We start from the raw sequence: 21,928 nt of genomic DNA, 5'->3' as shown, positions 1-21,928 counted from the left end.
AACAAATCAGCAGACAGTAAGCAATAAATGGCACATAATGACTTACAACAACAGAGTCACACACAGGGTGGGTAATATACTTAAGAAACAATCACTCAATATCGCATGCAGAACCAACAACACAATATATAGCAGACTTGGAAAAAATATCACTAACACTGACAAATACAGCTAGTCCGGTATATACCAACTTACTTGCAACTACTGTCAACCTGTATATGTGGGCCAAACATGTAGGATTTTCAGAACCAGGTTTACAGAACACCTCAGAGCACTAAAAAGCAATAGCTCTCACTCAACATTTGCAGACCACCTGATTTCACACAATCACCACCCAACAAACATTGATACTGACTTAAACATCCCAAAAACTAGTAACAGCTTATGCCAAAAATTAACTGTAGAAGAAAATTATCACATCCAAAAATCAATAGCCCAAGGAAAGAAAATAATCAATGAATACACATCACTGTGTACAAAACCATCTTCGCCACAATAGAAGTACTATGCAAATAACACCCACTCCAAAACTACTCATGGGAAAAAAATCTTTCTCCCTCAGTCCCTCCCCCCACCCTCTCTCTCTCTCCCTGCCCCAGTCCTCAACACACACATGGACACCCAAAAAACCAAACACCACTGGTGCCAAATACAATTCAAACTCGCGCGCCTCACCCAGCCAAACACGCCACGAAACAAGTTAATACCACACAGCCACAACAACACGTAATGGCAGCGAAAACTCTGCCTATGTTTTGAGAAATCGAAGAAGTGTAATGCCAAGCGACCATAGGTCACGAAGTAAGCCTATTTACTTCGCCAACAACATAGGAGAACGCACCACAATTTCAAAAGTGTAAGTTACACAAAAAAACCGTGACACAGACTCATTTCCGTTAGTAAATGCATAAGAAACAGAAAAATAAATTACCTTTTGCTGTTTGCAGATGACAAGTTGTATATTGTGTAGCAGAATAGCTACCAAAATAAACTGACAATAGCATCATGTAAGGTATCTTAACTAATGCATACATCCACTTTTGGCCAAATAAGCTATAAATGGAACTTAGACATAATGTTATAAACAACACAAATGTTAATATGTAACAACAATTTTACAGTTAAAAGTAAAAATTAAACCCTCTGAAGATAGCACAAAAGTGCTGAAAGATGTACGGGTGAAACAAAACAGAGAAAAGGTGTCTTATGTAAGGTGGTATTTCCCATCCCAATGATATCAGCGTTCTAAATGTGCCGATTTTTCGCATGGCCAGCGCTCTTCCTCATAACTGATACACACAGGTTCGACTCTGATCTATAGTGCATGCACTAGCTACCGTGTTTTTTTATTATTTCATCTTGCATATTTCGACACTTTTGATTTTTAAACGTTTTTCATGCATATTTGCATCCATATTTTAAGGTTTTTATGATGCATATAACCCGGACTCTAGGTATAACACTACAAACAGAACATGTTTAGACACGCCATATCACATATTGTGTAAATTACATAACTGCTACCTAGTCCTTGGACTAATGATGTTTAAGGAGGATGTAATGGATTTTGGTCAAAAAATCGATTTTTCAAAAATATTATTTTCATGATCTGTACAATTTAATCTATGTTGTGTGTGAATTTTATCGTGATAGCAGCTTTAGAAATGCCTTCAAATTAACTGGTGGCCACTCCCACCTTTTCCGACATTTGGGAAACTGCTTGCTGCAGTGGAATTTTTGTCAGTATGAAGGCTATTTTCTTTTGATATCTTTGGCTGACATCTATATCTCTGACTGACATCTATAGCTTTGCCTGAAAACTTTCTTCCATGTTGTTTATTTACGTTTTGACAATACTAAATTTTTTTTATAACACATATTAGTAGGTGGAAGGTTGAACTCGCAAACCTTTACGTGGAAGTAAAGATTTATGCATAATGGGTGGTGGCAAAACTGTGTTTAGGAAATGGAGGTTTCATGGAAATCGGTTTACCAACAAAAAAGAAGAAGCAGCTCGAAATGAAGAATAATATATGCTCTCAGCTTCATCTTCGAAACTTGGGACAGGAAGATTGTACAGGTGCGAGGATGATGTTGATATGGATTCCACTGGATTCAGTCTTATAGATTTAGAGCTTCTCTGCAGGCTATAAGGTATGTTCATGTGTTAGCTAAACTGATACTGGCATCTACTAAAGCAATTTTGGCTTAGCTTATGCTCTGTGATACCTTGGACAGGGCAGGGACGGAGGTAATTTATTGTGTGGTTTTCTGAACATGCTTTCATCTTGTGCAAGATTTGAAAAAATAAATAAAGAAATGGCTGATGCTGTATGCGATACTGCCGAATTTTCTATGAAGAAAGCAGAGGAGGAATTGATAGAAATAAACCAAAAAGAAATAGATCCTGGGGTAGATATTCATGACAGTGAATCCTCTACAAATGTTACTGACCTGTGTGTGTCTGTAGATGGGACCTGGATGGAAAGGGGTCACAGATGTATGCTTGGAGTTGCATCTGTTATTCGTATTCTCTCAGATAACGTTTTAGATGTAGAGATTATGTCTAAATACTGCCACCAGTGTGCAACAAGGAAAATGTTCAACAATGAATACAGTGAAAAACTGTGGCAAGAAAAGCATGCAGTAGAATGCCAAAAAGTTACAGGGGCCCAAATGGGGGCATGGAGGCTGCTGCAGTTGTGAGGATGTTCTCCAGGTCTGAGGACCAGTATTTTGTTAGATATTCTAAATACCTTGGTGATGGGGACTTCTCTTCGTTCTGAGCTGCAACAGATAAAAATCCGTAAAATAAAACAATACGAAAGTTGGAGTGTGTTGGCCACATCCAAAACATGCTTGGTGGTAGTCTTCGTCGCCTGCTGAAAGAGAAGAAAGGTGAAGTACTTGAGGATGGAAAACCACTAGGAGGAAAAGGCAGGCTTACTCTGAAAGAAACTGATTCTATTCAGTTATTTTATAAGAGAGCTATCAGGAAAAACACATATAATTTAGTGCCAATGAGGTGTGCTGTGTGGGCAATTATTCTTCCACAAACTATCCACCAACCAAACACCAACGCACAATCTGTGTCCGAAATACGATTGGTAGAAATGATACATATTCACATAAACATTCATTACAAAAACCTGTTATGAATGCAATTAAGCCCACATTCAGGTTTCTTGCAAACCCTGATTTATTGAGGAAGTGTGTTCTTGGAAAGCCATAAAACGCAAATCAAAGCCTCAATAATTTAATTTGGATTAGATGCTCAAAAAGGACATTCTGTGGACATGAAATGCTCAAAATAGGTGTCTATGATGCAGTTTTATGTTACAATAACGGAAATAATGGCAGAATGGAAGTGCCAAAGAGAGTTTGTATAGATACTGGTGTGTTTACAACAAAAGTATTTTACACCATCGACAAGAGCAGGGTCAAGAAAGCTAACAGATCAGTGTCTTACTTGCAAATATCGGACAGGCAGATTCGAAGAGGAGAGAATACAGACCTGGAGGATGAGGAGTAACAGTATGGAGGATTTTAAACTGTAGATGATATTATTACACGTAGAAGTAGGAAAAGAAAATCTCTGAACCCCATTTTATCTGTTTTACATTTTTTACAATATTAGAAGCCTTCCTCAAAAAGTATATGCACTAATGCTATGAAATTTTCAGGAACTGTTCACAATGTGTTGCTGTCTCCCTGGAACTAAAAAATACAAGATCCTGCAATTACATTCTTATTTTTAGATGATTGTATGTGGAAAAAGTTAATTTTGGATGTGCAAGATTAAAAACTCTTTTAATGATATAATTTGCACCATAAATTAATAACTGTAGTTCAGTGATCTTGTAGGCTTCTCAGGACACTACAATAAACTTTTCAGATTGATTGCATGATTATAATTTGATTTATGGCTTTTTATAAAAAAAAGACAATAAAAAATTAAAAATTAAAAGTTCTTGCAAATTATTAATCCTGCATAATTTATTTCTTTTCTTCGTTAAAACACAGCTTTTTTGCTTTACACATTCAAAATTTTAGATTTTTACATTAATAAATATGGCTGTAATGATTTTTAAATAAATATTTACATTTCCCGTTACATCCCCCGTTAATAGGCTTAGAGTAGATTTTAAGGAACTGCCTGTAAATATTTTTAAAGCTAAATGGTATAAGCTACTAGTAAACCACCCTTTTTACACAGTTGACAAATTTTTTTTAAGGTCAAAATACTTTTAAGGATGAGCCAAACAGTAGGGGATTTTATTTTATTACATTAGCTTTCAAAAGGTAACTTTATTTTTCTTGTTACAGCCAAGCCTCGGCCGGCAGAGTCAGCTGCCTGTAATTTTTGTCATCCCACAGTCACCACAGTCAGGCAACAGGAAGTCAGCACCAAGGAAGGCTACCTCGCTCCCGTGCCTCCCTTGTGTGCTGACGAGGTAATGCCACCCCAGGCGTCGCTGACCGAGCCATGCTCTGGAAAGTTCCATTGCTGCCCTCACAGGTTTCTCAGTCGTGACCAATCAGGGCGGAGGGAGCTACATGGCTGTGCTCGAAGTACTCGACCACCGCCACCGGGCCCTCGCTCTTGGACGTGCACCCTGTAGCAACGAACATCTTCCGCATCTCTTGGTGCTGTGGCACCGTGGACTTAGTTTTTGCAGCTTGAACTTACCCGATTGGCAGACACCAACTTTCGTTAGCTTCGTGAACTATGTTTCGCCAAACTCTACAGTCTGGCTCGCCCTCGCCTCCCTAGGCCTGGCTATGTGACCCCTTTTTAACATGCTTTCGTCAATAAATGGCCTTTGTCTAAATATTATCCTAATGACTTAATTACGCCCACCGCATTCCCATCTGTCCATCCTGTACAACTGGTATCAGGAGTGGGGATCCGTACCTGTAGCGACTTTGTCGCTATTTCCAATACTCCCGGCGAAACGCCGAGTATTTCGCTCATACAATGTGCCAATCGGCCGCCACGTTTGCTCCGCATGGGTGATGACAGCCAGTAGAAACGTACAGGGCGCACACTGTAGTGACGCAGCCGACAGAGTCTGCTGGAACGAGTGAGGTAAGCCAGCCGGCCACGCGGGCCGGGCGCCGTCACGCCAGCCGCCGCCGAGGGGCTTGATCTGCATACTGGTCGATGCAGCGTCGCCTGCCGCCATGGCATCAGCCGCAGCCCGTGGGTCCAGCAGCCGCCAGCCCATACCGATGACCGCCTCCGGCACATCGCCCACTGCCGCCGCCCCCCACGCCGTCGCCGCCACCAATGCATCGTGCCGACTCGACTACTATGTAAGTCGCAGTGTTGCTTCGAATAGTAATGTCATGAATCGTCAGCTGCTGGATTAGGAAACAATTATTTTTTTTGGTCACTAGCGACCCTTAAATTTGTAAACATACCAAAAGGGAAACCTCAAGGGAGAGACCCTACTGAAGAGGCAGCTATCTCGCAAGACACGCTCGAAGCCATAAATGCACAAATGCACCAAATGTCCGCACAAAATCAAGAATTACTTGAGCAAAACCGCGTCTTGAAACAGACGCTGGAAGCCAGTGTGCAACCTTCAGTACCTGTGGCTAGTTCCACGCCTGTAACCAATGAGCCATCAGTGACACCTAATACTAATTCTGCCACTAATGCGACTGCCACAGTCTCAGCTAACAAGGCAACTATAAGTAATTTTCCTGCAGCTGATTTCATTCCCACCTTTTCCGGGAAGTCCCAAGAAAATGAGGCTATGTTCCTACAGAATATTCGCGATGTGGGTCGCACTTGTGCCTGGCTGGATGATGTACTGGTCAATGTAGCCAGATTAAAGTTGACAGGGGAAGCCTGAATGTTTATAGAAACAATGGACGAACTGTGTGATACACGTGACTTTGAAGTTTTGACTCACAGACTAATTTCGCATTATACCGATACCAAAGATACTATAGAGATCAATTACCAACCCTTAGGCAGAAACCAAATGAAGATTTTGATGCCTTTGCAGATCACATACGAGCCGGATCTTGTTGTACCTACAAGCTAGGCGAAAATGCCAGTGAAAATAGAATTTTGCGCTAGGAAGCAGAAGCTCGTGCAATTGATATGTTTGTTGGAGGAGGAGGAGGAGGAGGAGGAGAAGTTAAAGCAACCTCCCCCACCTCACTGTTTGAAGCTGTTCATTTGTCAATAGTGCGCGAAGATGTATTGCGCTTCTGCGCTGCTGCACCACGACCGCTGGACCCAGTACTGGTTCCAACAAGGGAAGTATTTTTTCAGCATTGTGAGAGACCCAACCACACGGTAATGCACTGTTGCGCACTTTTCTGCACCATCTGTCAGACCGTAGGTCATCCTAATAACGTTTGTCCAGCTAGGTCCCAACTTTCTAATCAGATGCGCGGCCACCGCCGCAACGAGGGGACGAAAGAGGGAAACGCATGGGGGGCAGGCTCCGCCACCCACCCGCGCCCCCGACAAAAATAATACGCCCAGTGAGGACCAGAAAATGTCAAGAGGTGGAACGTATTAGTTTAAATGGCTTACTCGGGAACAAAGTAGTTAGAATTTTGGTTGATACTGGTGCACAGATTAGTGTATTATTTGTAGATAAAAAAGATCGAAGGGTGTTACAGCCACCCCGATTCCATATCAGTGGCCTTGGAAAGGAAGTAATTGTCCCTACGGATTCGTGTGTAGTGAATCTGCAAATAGACGAAGGTAAATACATTCAAGAGATGGAAGTAGTAAAGTTAAGGAAAAGTGATTTTGACATCATATTAGGGAATGACTTCTTGCACCGCTATCAGGGGATAGTGAATTATCGAACAAGTACTGTGCAGTTTGGCGAAGCAATTCATCTTTTCGGTAGTGCACCATCCCACCAGCCACGAGGAAGCTGTGAAAGGCGCCGTTCACAGTCTCCCATAAAACCGGGGACGTGGGCGATAAAAATCACTAACCCTGTAACGATAAGAAGCGGAAGCGGAAAGATTCTTTGGATAGATGTCAAAAATCGTACGCAGCCGAAGACAGACATTCTGGTGGATCCGCTCACCCAGAATGATGTATTAGATCGTCAATCAGTACATATAAAGAGAAGTATTTGTCGACCAGAAAGAAAACAGAAATGTTTTGCCATACCAATGAGTATAGATAATTTTGGTGTGTAACATGTTGTGGACAGGAAATTTTGCGCTATGTCGTCGTTAAGGAGTCAATTGTCAGAGAAATTAAGTCATTTAAACGTTGAGGAGAAGATGATATTGCAGCCAGTGTTAGACGAATTTTCTTGGTTGTTTGAAGAGAGGCAATTCTTATCGGCCACGGATTTGGTTCAGCACGAAATTCCGACCGGTGAAACACGGCCGTTTGCACAAAAACCATATCGTATACCGTATCATTTGCAATCTGTAGTCGAAGATACTATTCAGCAGCAATTAGCTGCAGGAATCATTCAGCCCTCCTCAAGTTCGTGGGCATCCCCCATGGTCGTCGTACCAAAAAAGTCCGTAAATGGAGAGAAAGACTGTCGCCTATGTGTCAACATATAGGCAGTTAACCGAGTAACGACACCAGACACGTATTCGTTACGCACATTGACGAGACATTAGGCCACCTGGGCAACTGCAAGTATTTCACCACCCTTGACGTACGCTCCGGATATCATCATATCCCAGTTGCACCCCAGGACCGCCATTACTGCTTTTGTCGTACCTGCAGGATTATATGAATTTGTACTTAGTTTTTCTAAAACTATCAAAGAACATGCAGAAAGGCTGAGGGATGTTTTTGAAAGGTTAAAAGGAGTGTGAAACTGGAAAAGTGTGCATTTGCTCAAATGCAGCAACAATAGTTGGGGCATGTAATAAGTAAATAAGGTGTCAAACCGGATCCCCATTTGACCACAGCAGTAAAGGAATTTCCAACACCAACAAATATCAAAGACTTACAGTCATTTCTAGGCCTTGCAAATTATTACAGACGTTTTGTGAACAATTATGCCCTTGACTAAATTATTGAAAAAAGGGGCTAGTTTTATCTGGCCCAAGGAATGTGATGAAGCAGTGCAACAAAACCAACATGTTTTAACTAGAGCCCCTGTACTAGCATACCCAGATTTTGAAAAGCCATTCATTCTGGTCGTTAGACGCCTCCTATTATACTGTAGGGGCCATCCTGTCAGAAGAAATGGATGGAGAAGAACGACAAATTGGTTATGCGTCTCGACAGCTTAACAACGCAGAATCGAATTACAGTACCACTGAAAAGCAGCTTTCAGCGCTCATGTTTGGTGTAACCTATTTCCGATGTTATTTGTATGGGAGAAAATTTACTGTCATCACTGATCATGCCGCGTTCCAGTGAATGCTAAGCTTAAAAGACCCTAGCAGCAGGTTAACTCGTTGGGCTTTAAAACTGAGCGAATTTGAGTATGAGGTAAAACACAAACCGGGCAAGTTGCATCAAAACGCCGACGCATTAAGTCGGAAAGTCAGAGTGATTGTAACTAATGTTGTTTCTATTGAAGAATTGAGGGAAGCACAGCAAAGAGATATTGAATGTCAGAAATATGAGGCTTTGCCTGAATTTTCTGTTGAAGATGGAATTTTATATCGAAAGGCCCCCTTGGGTAAACAAGTGGTAATTCCGAAAGAACTATGTCCCAAAATAATAGCACAATGTCACAATAGGCTGCAAGCATGTCATAAACGGTTTTTGTGCCACCAATTGCCAAATAGCCACCCATTACTTCTGGGAAGGCAGACGGCGAGACGTGCAAAGGTATATACAAAATTGTTTGCCTTGTGTTAAGAGGTCATTGCCACCTCGGACGAAAGTGCCCTTACTGCAAGTACCAGAAGCCATTTGTCCTTGGGCTTTAGTAGCCGCAGATATCGTTGGTCCTTTCCCTCTGAGTCTACAAAATAACAGATATATATTGTCCATCATAGATAATTTTTCCAGGTTCATACTTTCTTACTATGTTAATAAAAATCACACTGACTGGGACAGGTATGTCCAATATGTCACATCAGCATATAATAGCTGTGCCCGTGAAGCTACAGGATATGCCCCTTATGAAGCAGTATATGGCCACCCTGTGAATTCGCCTTTTGAGATTGTCAAACTGCCCCCTGGAATTAAATCGAAAGACGTGAAAGGTTTGACCCGACGTCTAAAAGCCATTTGGAAAAAGGTGAGAGGGAATAACGCAAAACCCACTGCTCATCAGTTAAAGAGGGATAACCTGGAAGCAAAAATGCCCGCGTACAAAGTATTTGGAGACCTTGTTATGTTGAGCAATCCAGCAGTAAAAAAGGGAAGAACCAAGATGTTTACACCTACTTATGAAGGACCATACCGTATCATCTGGCTTACTTCGCCGGTAAATGCAGAAATTCAGTTAGCAGAACGCACAGTGATCTTTCATTTCGAAGGGTTAAAGTTGTACTAAGGTCCCGAGCCATCCCCGCCCAATGGCGAAACGGCCTATTACGCAAGTAGTTCCACCCAAGAAATCAAGAAAGAAGGTAATAAAACCGCCTAGACCGCAACGTAGATATGCTGTAAGGTCAAAGCACCCCTATGATTTATGTTTCAGGAGTTAGATCTGAGATGACATGTAAGCAGTTGGAAAAGTCCTGTGTGCAGCAAGAGAATTAATTGACAGAAAACACCGCCGTTACTATATATTCATTTAAGTTGTGCATGTTAGTTATAAACAGACATAAGAACTGGCAACCATTGGTAATAGAATTTAGGATGTCACATGTTAATGGAAGTGATTGAAGTTCTTGTACTCGTTTTGTCTTGTGACAATTAACGTCTCCAGTAATGTTGTCGTAGCAGTCGGGAACTGAAAACACAAATACTTACTGGTAACGGAATTAAGGGGAAAATTGTCCTTGCCATTAGAACATGGTGAGCTAAGGATCAGTTAATCTTGTATACGTCAAAGGGATTCACACTTCATCCGTTGATTTAGTGAATATTGAACGGACACAGCTGTTAAAGCTTTACCATAAAAACATGATAGTAACACGCCTTCATAACTGCCAGTAGATCAGTGACAACATGCTGCCATCTACCTGCTGTTTGAAATACACCCTATTACATGTATGTTTTGCTAAATGTTCACACACCAATAATAGCAAGAATATATATGTCCAAGTTAAACAACAAATATGTTACTTTAAAGGTAAAGAGAGTCTTCCTTAAGTGCTATTTTATTGGTTTCTGAAGAAGAGAAATTTGTTAACATCGAGTATAGATTTAAGTGATCAGGAAGTCATTTCTGAAAGTATTTGTATGGAGTGTAGCCATGTATGGAAGTGAAACATGGACGGTAAATAGTTTGGACAAGAAGAGAATAGAAGCTTTCGAAATGTGGTGCCACAGAAGAATGCTGAAGATTAGATGGGTAGATCACATAACTAATGAGGAAGTATTGAATAGGATTGGGGAGAAGAGAAGTTTGTGGCACAACTTGACCAGAAGAAGGGATCGGTTGGTAGGACATGTTCTGAGGCATCAAGGGATCACCAATTTAGTATTGGAGGGCAGCGTGGAGGGTAAAAATCGTAGAGGGAGACCAAGAGATGAATACACTAAGCAGATTCAGAAGGATGTAGGTACTGGGAGATGAAGCAGCTTGCACAGGATAGAGTAGCATGGAGAGCTGCATCAAATCAGTCTCAGGACTGAAGACTACAACAACAACAATGCGATGTTGAAGAGACAACAAGGTAAGTTTTTATGATACCTCGCATTTCTGTATATTAAATGCTAAGGAGGAAGTCGCTCGGTTAACGCCCGCCATTGCAGTTTGTTTACATACAACAAGCCCTGCTCCTCGCGCCCCCCCCCCCCCCTACTCGTCGCTTTCCCAGTGGCCATTGCAGTTCCCCTTTTCCCCTTTCCCCCTGGCCGCCACCTCGCCGTTGGCGCGGGCAGCATCAGCATCAGCACCTTTCCCCTCGCCCCTCCTCAGCACCTCCTCAGCCACGTACCTCGGTCACGCAGAAGCAAGCTCCTAGCTGCGCTTCTGCCCCTGCGATCTTACGTTGTAGCGTAACCAGTAAATCCAAGAAGATAGTTAAGAAAAGAAAACCACGAGCCTACTATTGCTTTACAGATTTTGCTAGTTTTACCCAATAATGGAAATCTATTTGCGACGTTTATTTGAATTTTCAGTAAAGAATAAAACCTAGAGTGAAAAGAAATTTTTTGCTTATAAACACTGTCTATAACGCCAAAAAGGTAGGAGACGTGGAAGTCTCAGACCGGTCTCCAGCTGTGTTGTATTACCACTCTCGCGGTTAATAAACAGGTCTATACTGCGTCAAGGAAGCCAGCCCTTGCCGTGATATTTATACTGTAAGTGGCCGCTATGTGGGAAACATGTCAGCCAAAGGATCGAATTTGAAATGTCAAAGCGCAATACAGTAAAGTCAAGTAACGACGTAGTCAATGTTAGTTCCAAATAACAACCCTAACATTAGTGTCCAGTTCAGAAGTTATTAGCCACTAGTTGTGAGTAAGTGATCTCTAAAAGAGCCAAGTCGACTTCACAATTCATACAGAGGTATAAAAATTCATAAATTACGTACATTTTAGAAAAACAGAGTATCTAAGGGATTAAACGAGTCATGATAATTTTGCGAATTTTAACGATTGAGTTATCTGAGTTAGTTGAAAACATCCTCCATGAATAACTGTTGTGAGCAACATAAGCTAACTCTGGAAGGAAATTTTGTGACTGTCCCGAGGAACTAAACTCCACCCGTAGCAAGAAGACTAACCCGCCCACATACAAAGGCCTATTCAGTTCTACGCCACCCTTGCCACCCCCCGCTTGGACCAGGCCTGGCCATCTGCGTTGTCTCCAGCTGCAGGCGCAAAGAAACGACAGCTGCACCCTCCGCATTCCTGAAGTGTGGGACTGCATCACTTAGTGCAGTATACGATGATAGGAAAAGCAGGAAGTAACTGGAGTATCTACACTAAATAATGGATCATTTTTACTTTAATTAACACTACTACTATTGAAATTAAGGTTTAATCTGTCGCGACAGCAAGACTGGGAATGCTTTATGTACATATTAATCAAGAGTTGTAAAGAAGGGAGAAAAAAAAGTTCTATGACCTGTAAAAGAGCTACTTGAGAAGCCATCTACGCCTCTATTTAAGATATTAAGTACATGGCACATTGGTAGTCGCCATAAGTGCCATAAAACAATAACTGAACCCGCCTTTTGTAACGCTTAGTTCCGCCGACAGCCTAGTGCAGTAGCACTCACACACGCGGGTGCGGATGTCAGCGTTGCTGCCGAGCCAGTTGGACCAGTTGCAACCATAGTGTCAGCGACTTACTGCTCCAAGCAGCGCTGGATCTCAACACAGAATTCTTAACCATTATATAACGAACCCTTTGAATAACTTTACGCACATTTTCAATACTAAGGAATTTACTTTCCTTCTATATACTTTACACATGACAATTGGACTCTAATTTTATTAAAAACAAAAGCGCCGAAAGGTAAGTCATATCGACGTCTTCGAGACACAACTAGCTACGTCGAGCCACGAATAATGATTATATGGAAGCAGGTAGGTGAGAGAATTAACAAAAGGAACAACAACCACACCATGGAACAATTGATTGGGAGACTGATAAACACCAATATTCGCAATTAGGAAACAAGGAGTACAAATCAACACAGGGAATATCACACAAAACGTTTAATAATTATTGGTCCGTTAACTGAAGGAGACATAATACTACTTTAAATTAAATCTCGCTAAAGAGAGTATTAACGAAACACTCCATTCTGCCACAGCATTACTCATAACGTTGACGTAACTCGACAACAGCTTTCCTGTAGGTAGACATACCAAAGCCATGTCAATCTGTATGGAGATATAAACAAGAGCATAAGGGAGTGACAGAGAATACTTGCACTTATTTTGCTACGAAATGTAACTGGAGAATAAGGGAGTTTTGTGTAAGGAAAATAATATTTTGTACCTTTGTTTCTATTGCGGTTTTGCCACCACTTGTGTCACTATGATGGGTTGCCAATTACTTATGTCGATGTATTATTTTTACTACTGTTCATTTTGTCCATGTTTTATTTATGTTATTATCAGTTTATTGGAGAGACTTGCTAGAGTTTTCTGGCACCAGTAATTTGGTGTTTGTATCAATCTAGTGTTTCCATGTGTCACTGTGTTACTAGAATGATGAGGATAATTATTTTTGTGGGATTTCAGGTATGCTACAATAAGTTCCCGAGTATTGCCAATTTTTAACTGTTCAGTAATAATGATGTCTTAGGTAAGAAATTATTTTGGAAGGGTAATTTAAGATGTAATCATGTTTTATTTCATTTGTATTTGAATGTTTATCTGGAGAGACATACCATGTGCCTACCCCGTAATAGGTAACGTAAACAGAGTGAATCACGCCCACACGACGAGCAAGCTTTGGCAATATACCTAGTCTGTTGGATGAACAGGAGAACCATTCCCACAAGGGCACGTACCTTACATGACGCGGCTGACACCTGCACAAACCCTTAGCTGTCTGTGTCGTTCCTTGACTTTTCAGTTTCGTGGCATAGTCCACCCTAACCACTTCCATCTTTCAGCTATCAACAGTACTCATTAGTTCAGGTGAACTACCACAGTTGGACTTAATTTTGATGTCGAAGAGGAGTTCACGAGAACAGTGTTTTGTGCTTTCTGACGACAGCTTATCAGGCACCATCAGACATGAACCGTGTCTAGCCCGCAGCTAAACCGCCAGTACACGGAAATCTCCGTTCAAAACTTGAGCCTTCTTTGACACTGTTTTTCTATTGTATTTTCCGAAGGAATACCGACTATTGAAGTAGAATTACTTAACTGGGCTCTGAGCACTATGGGACTCAACTGCTGAGGTCATTAGTCCCCTAGAACTTAGAACTAGTTAAACCTAACTAACCTAAGGACATCACACACATCCATGCCCGAGGCAGGATTCGAACCTGCGACCGTAGCGGTCCCGCGGTTCCAGAAATTACTTAACTGTATGACGTGTTTCAGGACACTGCGATATACCCAAGGATAGAGGACGATGTTGAGTTTTAGGAAGAAGTACGTAGCAGCTATCTTGGAGTCGCAGCATTGTCGTATAAACAGTTAAGTAGGCGATTCCGTCGTATCAACGATGCGCTGTATACTCTACCCTCATAAAGGAGAAATCCTTCAGAAATTACGGTCAATGTAATTGCTGCTAACTCAATTCCCTACTCTTTCTGTGTCCACTGTGGAAATCTCTAAATTCTCGTCGAGTAGTGTTTTCCTCCTCTAGTTATCAACAGCGTTGACTTTTCCCAGGGTCACGTACTGTGCGCGATGCGGTTAGCGCCCACAGAGCGCCCAGCTGATCGATTTATTCTTTCAATTTTCGGTTTCGTAAATCGATCGCCTACGTATCCCTTTTGTCTATGCGTCAGTGGCTCTTGTCTCCCAATACGACTACTATAGTCTAGCAGTTTTCATCCTGCACCCAGCCTACTCTCAAGCTATTTTGTCATTGAATTCAGAGGCTCAATCAGTGTCATGCCCCTAGGCTATCCACCTATTCTTGGGCCCTTGTCTTTCATCTCATAATATTTTTTCAATGCTGATATGAAGCTCCTGTGTTATTTGCATCTTAAATTCTACATCCATTACTTTGTCTTGCAGAATGCTAATTGTTTACCCTTCATTGATCAGTTAATAGGGAGTGTTGGGGTTAATTTTCGGGGACTGGGAGATGAAGCTGTGGCAAGTCCGTTCTGTAGGGAATGCCAAACACACTTCTTCCTCCGGCGCCACAGTGAAGTACTGGAACAGTAGGGGATCTTGGGGTGGGGGTAGGGGGGGGGGGAGGTTCCTGTCTTTGGGGTCTGTCATCTTTTCTTCTTCGATTCCAACACTCCAAATCTTCTATTTCATTTCTTACTTCTCATCAGAGTACCAAGCTATCCGTCCCTCTGTCCACATGCATATGTCTCTATTGTTGAGACCCTTCTCAATTACTGAGTCGGCACTTGTCGTTGTTGACTAAAGCCTATCATATAGGAGGATCTGAGTAACAAGCTAGCTCTTCTACACTTTTGAAGATATTGCATTTATTTGAATATGTTTCATTTATAACAATTAACTACATAATTCTTTATTCAGTATGAACAATTCGTTCATACGAGTATTAATATTAGCGTCAATTACGTTGTATCTGTCACTTACGAACCAATTTACTATTGCATAATGTAATTTGAAACAGAACCCACTGTAACAATGCATCTAGCGTTATGTCACGCGTAATCCCACCTCTGACGTGCGCTGCTCTGACGTAGCGCCATAATTATTGTTTTCTTGGTCATTGTCGAATAAACCATATCGATTACGCCCATCTATTCTTCGTTATTCTGAGAGGTGGCATTAGCCCCCTCTCATATTTCTATCTTACGATTCTCCTCTCTAATTGCATGCGGTGGAAAGTTGCTATTCCTTCACACGCGGACTTCCCACGCAGCGTCTCTCGTCACCCGGGTGGTCCGGTGACAGGCGGGCTCTGTTGAACTGGAGAGGGTTAAGCCGACGGGTGCGAGGAAGTCGAATGAATGCTTTGCAGACGCCGACATTGTCAAAAGACACGCCCGGAGGGGTTTGAAGTAGCGGCTGGGCTAGAGGTTCCGTTACTTCGCAGAATCTTAGCGAAAACACTTTCTGGCGGGCTACCAGCGAGGCGTGGGAACGACTTGTGTACCCAGGCAGTTGTGGCGGGAAAATTCCCGCGCTTTCTGCAAAATAGTAACTGTGATTGGCTTGCTCAGGGCATAGCTCCGTGACGTAGCAAGATCAGCACAGAAATTGGCGCCAAGAATCTCCATTGGTGGAATGGTAGTGCTCCGGCAATGGAGTGGAATTTTCCGCCGGTTTTCGAGTTGCTGATTGGAACGTTTAACCACGGCCACTGTCGTGGGGGCGGGAATGTTGTGTGTTCGGCCTGTACGGGTGTTCTAGGTAGTCGGCTCTCGCCTTTCGGTCGAGGACGTCGAAGCAACCAGCCATCGCCGCCGCCGATACGCCAGATCGTGTTCTGGCAGTCAAGAAGACAGTTTGGTAATGTATGTCCGCAGCACCGGCAGATAGGGATTTTCCTAGTCAATCAGAGCTCAGCAGAGCGCGCCTGTTCGCCTTTTTCTAACTTTGTTCTGTCTTGAGTAGCAGCAATTACTGTTGGGTTAGCTGTGTGTCTCTCTTGAGATTTGAGTGGCAAGGAATTGGCTCCACATACCACTTCGTCTTAAACCTCACGATCTAGTTTAGGGACAACTTCACCTTTACAGTGTTTGTATGAGTCTCCAATTTGAGCCAATTTGATGTATTATAAATATTTCATGTGTTTCTTTTATTATTTTGTGTTTAGTCTTAATAAATCATATTGTTATTTTGGACAGAACTTTCATTCTGTTAATCGGTAGAGCAACCCATCATTTCTCACTATGTTAATGAAACCTTCGTTTATTTAACTTATTTATCAAATTAAATTATTGCAGGTGCCAAACTCTCTTCTACTCCACTGGCAGGGTTGATAAGAGTCAGTTCGCGTGTTTTTTTTTTTTATCCTTGTGCAACAGCAAAAGTCGGAGTTAGAATAGGGGGGGCTTAGAGCATCATTTACATATGTAGATGCTAGAAGAATTTAGTGTTAAATACACTGCTAGCCCCGGCACCTCGCAATTCAATAATGCTATACCCTTTTTTTATAACATTCGTATTCATCGTTGCTCATTCTGAATCCAACAAATCTCTACTCCAATCCGGAAGTTTTTGTGCAGCATTGTGTTGTGCTCCTTGCACAACGCATGTGTGCACTGCGTGCGCTCTGCATTTGACGGTCGGCATCGCTTCTTAGCTGCCGCACTGGCCTTGGAAATTATCTGACGTAGCGCCTTGCACTCAGCTGTTGCACTCCCACCCGCCTCATTAATGCTACCACAACGTTACCCACAAGCCTTATCTTGTTACAACCGTTCTTATTGTGATATTATTACGCCACTAATAACCTTTCATGCCACTATGGCTTACTCACTTAATACTCGCGCTCATCTACCTACGTTTTTTATACCTGGAAGCTCATTCATGATTCCCTTGTCAACTGATTCGCCTGCTTGATCTAAGATATCAAATGATCACCTCTTAATGTCAATTGACGACTTTCTAAAACATGAGCGAGGACAAATTTCTTGTGATCGCCTGTTAGCACACTTAAATGAAAGGCAACCGGCCGTTGAACTACATACCACCGTTATACCCAGCGCCACGGTAACCCCAATCACTGCTACTAGAAGCAAGAACCTATCAGGCATGTGCCCTCCCTTAGTTTTAAGAGAGGAACTGTGATATCAACTGAAGTGGAAAAACTAGTGTAGCGTAGTGAAGTGCTCCCCTAGTGTTAATTCAGTTTTTAAATGTGTTTGAAACGTGTAAACCTCCCCTCATACCCCACTGCGCTGAGTTCCAGTGAACGGGCATGGCCACAGCCATGCCTCCTTCTCGCCTGCAGCTTGCACGCTGCCCGCTGAGGACAACACACCACACAGCCTCGTGCCACTCGCCCTACGTCTCACTCCTGTGGTGATGTGAATATGTTAATTTTATTTTTAAAAAAGAGAACATTTGGCATGTATGCCACATTCAAACCACGCTCGTGCCCTCAATTAATTTTGTTCTGATGTTTTGCAATTAATGTGATTTTATTCTGATGTTATGTAATATTTATGTCTTGCTTTTGTATACACACACTTCTGTTGACATGTGTAAGCCCTTTTGTGACCTCTAGGAGGTCTTTACAGTCTCTACACCCTCCAATCGGTTAAGGCCCCTGCCGTCTTCTGTGGGAGCCCTGATATCCAAGTAATGTTTACGTTGTTTTGCAACCTAAAATGATCTACATCTAAATAACTCACTTTTTAAGCGAATTCACTTACGTTCTCCTCTCCCACGGAAGGGGGAAGAGTGTAAAGATGTGCCAGACAGTAGGGGATTTTACTTTATTAAATTAGCTTTCAAAAAGTAACTTTATTTTTCTTGTTACGGACAAGCCTCGGCAGCGTCGGCTGCCTGTAATTTTTCTCGTCCCACGGTCTGGCAACAGGAAGTCAGGACCAAGCCCCCTTGTCTGCTGACGAGGTAACGCCTGACCAAGCCATGTTCTGGAAAGTTCCATTGGTGCCCCCGCGGGATTCTCGGCCCTGACCAATCAGGGCGGAGGAAGCTGCATGATCGTGCTGGAAGTAGTCGGCCGCCGCCACCAGGCCCTCGCTCTTGGACGTGCACCCTGTAGTAGTGAACACATTTTCCGCTTCTCCTGAAGCTGTGGCGCCGTGAACTTAATTTTTGCAGCCGGCATGCTGCTCGAACTTACCCGATTGGCAGAAACCAACTTTTGTTAGCTTCGTGAACTCTACACCCTGGCTCACTCTCGCCTCCCTAGGCCTGGCTATGTGACCTCTTTTTAACATGCTTTCGCCAATAAGTGGCCTTTGTCTAAATATTATCCTGATGACTTAATTACGCCCACCACATTCCCATCCATCCATGCTTTACATACTGCTTTCTAAGATTTAGTTTCTAGTTTTACTTATTTCATGTAAACTAAATCACATTGATACAGTAGCTAATGAAGGAATATATGCTTTTTACTTTGTCTATTGCTGTAAGAGCTAATTGAGAACAATATTTTGTTATTATTATTTATTATTACAGTCCATCACGTTACAGCACATCAAGACAATTCAAATCATATGATCTCAACTAGTATAGCTGTTCTCAACTGTCATTTCATGGGATTTGCGATCTTTGCAAGATGTTTTTCAACTGTTTTTACACTTGAAGTGCAAATACGTAACACATTATCTTAGCCGGCCGCGGTGGTCTCGCGGTTCTAGGCGCGCAGTCCGGAACCGTGGGACTGCTACGATCGCAGGTTCGAATCCTGCCTCGGGCATGGATGTGTGTGATGTCCTTAGGTTAGTTAGGTTTAAGTAGTTCTAAGTTCTAGGGGACTGATAACCACAGCAGTTGAGTCCCATAGTGCTCCGAGCCATTTGAACCATTTGAAAATTATCTTATATACGTGAATGCTGTTGTCCACATTTATATAAAAACAACATTTATTGGACTCTTTAGAAAGAGATGGGACCCCTCCACGCCCGCACCAACGTGGTGACCAAACCAAAAGTTCTACTGTCACCTCCGTAAACATGTTAGTTATCTACACTCCTGGAAATGGAAAAAAGAACACATTGACACCGGTGTGTCAGACCCACCATACTTGCTCCGGACACTGCGAGAGGGCTGTACAAGCAATGATCACACGCACGGCACAGCGGACACACCAGGAACCGCGGTGTTGGCCGTCGAATGGCGCTAGCTGCGCAGCATTTGTGCACCGCCGCCGTCAGTGTCAGCCAGTTTGCCGTGGCATACGGAGCTCCATCGCAGTCTTTAACACTGGTAGCATGCCGCGACAGCGTGGACGTGAACCGTATGTGCAGTTGACGGACTTTGAGCGAGGGCGTATAGTGGGCATGCGGGAGGCCGGGTGGACGTACCGCCGAATTGCTCAACACGTGGGGCGTGAGGTCTCCACAGTACATCGATGTTGTCGCCAGTGGTCGGCGGAAGGTGCACGTGCCCGTCGACCTGGGACCGGACCGCAGCGACGCACGGATGCACGCCAAGACCATAGGATCCTACGCAGTGCCGTAGGGGACCGCACCACCACTTCCCAGCAAATTAGGGACACTGTTGCTCCTGGGGTATCGGCGAGGACCATTCGCAACCGTCTCCATGAAGCTGGGCTACGGTCCCGCACACCGTTAGGCCGTCTTCCGCTCACGCCCCAACATCGTGCAGCCCGCCTCCAGTGGTGTCGCGACAGGCGTGAATGGAGGGACGAATGGAGACGTGTCGTCGTCAGCGATGAGAGTCGCTTCTGCCTTGGTGCCAATGATGGTCGTATGCGTGTTTGGCGCCGTGCAGGTGAGCGCCACAATCAGGACTGCATACGACCGAGGCACACAGGGCCAACACCCGGCATCATGGTGTGGGGAGCGATCTCCTACACTGGCCGTACACCACTGGTGATCGTCGAGGGGACACTGAATAGTGCACGGTACATCCAAACCGTCATCGAACCCATCGTTCTACCATTCCTAGACCGGCAAGGGAACTTGCTGTTCCAACAGGACAATGCACGTCCGCATGTATCCCGTGCCACCCAACGTGCTCTAGAAGGTGTAAGTCAACTACCCTGGCCAGCAAGATCTCCGGATCTGTCCCCCATTGAGCATGTTTGGGACTGGATGAAGCGTCGTCTCACGCGGTCTGCACGTCCAGCACGAACGCTGGTCCAACTGAGGCGCCAGGTGGAAATGGCATGGCAAGCCGTTCCACAGGACTACATCCAGCATCTCTACGATCGTCTCCATGGGAGAATAGCAGCCTGCATTGCTGCGAAAGGTGGATATACACTGTACTAGTGCCGACATTGTGCATGCTCTGTTGCCTGTGTCTATGTGCCTGTGGTTCTGTCAGTGTGATCATGTGATGTATCTGACCCCAGGAATGTGTCAATAAAGTTTCCCCTTCCTGGGACAATGAATTCAAGGTGTTCTTATTTCAATTTCCAGGAGTGTAGTAAGTGGATCACAGGATGCTGGGCTGTGATGTTGTCCGTGCGTCTGGGTAAGGCTACGCATTAACACGGTCCATCAGGTGATAGATAGTGGACGAAATGCGAGTGAGGGTAGCGATTTGAAGAGCATAGGGAAAAATGTGCCATGGCTTGTGCCGTGGGAAAAAACCTCTGCGACAGTGGGATGGGTAGTAAGAGCAGTAGTGGCTTACTAGCTGCGATAGCACATGCAAGGTTGGATTTGTTAGTATAGGTATCATGCATCATTACCGTGACAAGCGATGGCGATGTGTCCCAGTTGCTGCAGCTGCTACATTCCTGGAACAATCAAGATCGTTATACAGTAGTGGGAGATCGGCCATAGATCATCTCACTGTGTGGAGGATGTGTAGAGCTTGTTTGCATGCAGTGTACGGTACGGCTTCCCTGTGTGGTGCCAGTTATTCGGAAGTGTATTCCAGCTGGATATCCAGTAAATGCGTCTGATTAACAGGGGCTTGCCTGTGCCGTTATGTTTGCGTATGCTTGGCCATAGATGTTATGTCCTTGCAAGTATGTCTTTTGGTCTTTTATGTTTCCATCTATGGTTGTGGTCGTAGCTCCCCAGATTCGGAATAAACGGGTTCTGCGAATGTCTGGAGTTTCTGTATAGTCTTGTGGTGAGTTTGTGGATTACCTCCGTGAGAGTCTCAAGTCGGTATTCCCGGTGAGGGTCTGCGATGCGTGTGTATCGTGGAGCATTGCTTATGATTTTGAGTACTTTGTTTTGTATGAGCTGCAGACGGCGCAGGCGTGTAGGCGCAGCGTATCCCCAGACGGGAGCTGCGTACGTCATCAGAGGTCGGATAAGTGCCATGTACATGGACCTCGACACCCTTCTGTTCAGTGTGCTACGCCTGTTGAGCATAGGATAGAGCTGTTTGAGCCTCGCGCTAGCTCGGTTGGTCATGTGTTGTATGTGGTCCCCCCAGAGTAATTTCCGGTCCCGCCAGACACCGAGGTATTTGACTTTCTCGCGGAAATGTATTGGACGTGCATGTAGAGTTATTGGTCTGCAGTAGCGGTGTTTGCGCAGTTGCTTTGGTCTTTTAGTGAACAGAACGGCTTCGCACTTCTCGACGTTTACTCTAACACGCCATTTCTCCAACCAAGGCTCGGCCACTCTGAGTGCAGTCTGTAGG

This window comes from Schistocerca nitens, chromosome 8, assembly GCF_023898315.1.
Source record: "Schistocerca nitens isolate TAMUIC-IGC-003100 chromosome 8, iqSchNite1.1, whole genome shotgun sequence".
Taxonomy (NCBI): Eukaryota; Metazoa; Arthropoda; class Insecta; order Orthoptera; family Acrididae; genus Schistocerca; species Schistocerca nitens.
Note: the sequence above shows the minus strand (reverse complement) of the source record.